Consider the following 3,552-nt stretch of genomic DNA (forward strand, 5'->3'; position numbering starts at 1 on the left):
GTATTAATGTAATTTAACTTTTAAGTTAGGAAGTTCATGCTTTTAATATAATATAGATATAAATAACTTTACACTATAATTGTTACAATTTTTCAATATATTGGTGTGGACAATGATATTTTGTCAAATTTAAATTTACAAGAAATCTGGATTATATTAAATTCAAGATATATTAATCCAAACAAATGTACGGGGTTAATATAATTGGATGGGTTATTTTTGACACCTAATTTTTGATCTCCCATAATTTATTTAATTGCTCAAAGTACTTGAATATTTAAATGGGGTAATATATGTTTTCTTTTAGAAAATCAGGATGATTTTATAAACTATGTGGATAATATTTTTCCTTTATTGTTTGGTGAAGTAATTTCTATAATTTTCCTTTATAAGGGTTTTGATAATTTGGATTCCTATATTATTTCACGGCAATTAATGAGGCATTTTCTAATTTCAATAAGGAAAAATAGCATGGAATAGTTATTTATTTAATTATGTAATTAAGTCGTAGTCGGGAGAAATTCTCGACACGAGAACATTTACCCCATTTTCTTTAAAAATTCAATGGAATTTGATTGATTGAAATTAATAGTCATTTTACCCCAGTTTTAAATATGCATGGATTTTTAGTCAAAATAATTATAATTGATTTAGATAATTAATTATAATTATATTTGTAATGCAACAAACCGTTGTCGATTATTAGAGTATAACGTTACAAAGAGACTATTTGTTGAAATAATCAATTAGTTAGTCAAATAAGGGCTAAAAACCCCCATTTTCAACACAAAAATAAAATTCATGTTTTAATTCAATTAAAAAGGCTCACACACACAAATTCAATATTTGAGCAAAAATCATTAGAATACCAATCGATGTCGGACAACGCGTGTTTTTAATTGATTTATTATTTGGGTTTTAATTTAATTGTTTAAATGTTTTTTTTTATAAAAATAAGTATGCATTTCTTAAATCTCTCTCTTTATCTATATATATATATATATATATATATATATAGTTTGTTGTGTTGATGTTGTTCAAAATTACGGATTGAGGCTTGAAGAGAATTTTGGATAAAATCTATATATAATTACCAAAAATGGGGATGTTGTTATTGATGTTGTTAGTATTAATATCGACTTCTTTACGGAAATAGAAGTTTTCTTAGTCGTAAACCTTGGAATTTAGAAAAAAATGTAAATTTTATGGCATATGTTGGTGTTGGAAATGATGTATTGCTATTGGTTTTATTGTTGATGTTGTTGGTTGTTGAATTGGAAGGGGGCATATGTATGCCATTATACATATATATGTATGCACTTTCATATATATATATATATATATATATATATATATATATATATATATATATATATACATACACACACGAAATAAGAAGAGAAATCATCCTATGTTAAGGCTAGTCGTTTCTTAAAAAACCTTGGCATAAAATTCAATGTCTTACCGGAATACCATTGTTTCCGCAAATGCTAGAAATCCACGATTAAAAAAAATGTGAGGGCAAAGGGAGATTCTTTTCATACATATGCCCCCTCCTTTTTTTAATCCCTTTCAAGAATAAATGACTTCTAAGTTTCTATAATGGGAATCATTAATCTCTTATATGATTTTGATGGTCAAGGTTTATTTAAGAAACTCCAAGCATACGTTCCGTTGTTAGAATAATCGCCTCTTATTCACGTGTTTATGTATATATATATATATATATATATATATATAGATGATTTGATGGATAAATATATATATATAATGCATATATTTGTAAGATGTCTCGATTTTGTTCATGAATGATGACTATCTCTTTTAAGATTCCAAAAGTACATGACTCGATCCCTACGAGATTTATGGTCTTATTTATGTTATTAATTTTTATCCAAGTCTCGTTAAATCAATTGTTCTTTAAGAAACGCGATAATTATTTCCATAATATAATCGGAGGCTACCGATTCGTCACTCCTCTCTTACGTGTATCTCCATATATATATGTATGTATTTTTCACAGCGCGCGCGCTATATGCACGTAGATGTGCACGTGTTTGGTATTTTTTGAGAAGAGCTAATGATTGGAATTCTTCCTCTTATATATCAACATTGAAGCCAAACGAGGTATAATTTTGCTTCCTTTATCTCTACTTTTTCGATTTTCACGGATCTATATTACGAAAAACCTTAATGGGTTTTGTTGTATTTGATTTTGAACGATGGGTTTCTATTGGTCGTTAAGAGACCCTACAAATTTACCATTTGTTGGCCGATTCTTGGTCTTTGATGTTTGATGATAATAAGTTAGGAACACGATATATATGTAGGAGTGTTGCAAAGTATGGGTTTCATTCCATCTGGGCTTAGGGTTTTGATAACTGGGTTGAGACCTATATATGTCTTACCATAAAAATCATTGTTTGCAAAAAAAAAAAAAAAAGAGGAGATTTTTTTTTTTTTTGAAAGATATTGGTTTAGACTCGAAATACTTGAGGATTTCTTTCAAAAATCTGATTGAAATCCTTTTTAAGAAATTTCTGAGTCCAGTAAAATTTTTAAAAAAGGGCAACTTTTTTCTTTGCTTGTGTTCTTGTTGAGTTCTGTGGCTTGAGTTTGGGGTTTGGAGACATAAATCCTCAAGTCTGAATCTCGACTAAAGGGCTGCACTCGCAAAAGTTAATCTCTTTCCATTTATTTGCTTATAAGTATGAAATTGTTAGTTTAGTTATCTTTTATGTGTTCTTTGTGTTTATCATGTTTGGTTTGGTTAAGTTTTTCTCCTGTTTTTTTTTTCTCTTATCATTTAGTCATGTGCTTAATGTTTATGAGATTATTAGTTAGTTGTCTTTCCATGTGTTTAGGTCTGTTTGTTCTCTTGCTTTTCTTGTTTTAGTCACATGCCTCTTTGTGTTATGTAGTGATTTTATGGTCTTAGTCTTCATTTAGCTTTGGTTGGTTGTTTGATTTAGAAACTATGAGTTGTCTAAACTAAAAAGAACTCTGTTTAAATGCGATTTTTTTTACGACGAAAACTGAGACAAAGCGAGATTTAAATAATAAGAAAGGGAAAGCAGTTTAGGTAGGGGAACTTAAAGTTCATTTGATAATAAAGGTCTCATAGGTTAAAAGGGATAAATGGTTTGTGAGATAAGAGTTCCTATAAAGGATCTGGTAACAAATATTGTTATCTTTGGAAGGATGCTAAGCCTAGATAATAAATCTTATAAGAAATTTATGTTTAAGTCCTTAAGAACCTGATAGATTTTTGTGAGCATGATAGCTGATTGATTAGACTATGATGAAATATGACCTTACGTAGTGACTTACTTGTTTGAATGATAATTGGTTTCCAAAAGCACTTTGTCCATTTGCTATCTCATCTCTGAAAAGAAAGTGCCTGTGTTATATGAGATATGCCCTGCCCTGATTAGTTCACTTAGCTTGTTCGTGAATCATGTTTAGCTTAAAAATAAAAGAGAATGATTAAATTGTGTATGAATGAACATAGAGTGTAGAATCATTCTTGGGCTAGATGGATTCTGGGCAATA

This window comes from Lycium ferocissimum, chromosome 7, assembly GCF_029784015.1.
Source record: "Lycium ferocissimum isolate CSIRO_LF1 chromosome 7, AGI_CSIRO_Lferr_CH_V1, whole genome shotgun sequence".
Taxonomy (NCBI): Eukaryota; Viridiplantae; Streptophyta; class Magnoliopsida; order Solanales; family Solanaceae; genus Lycium; species Lycium ferocissimum.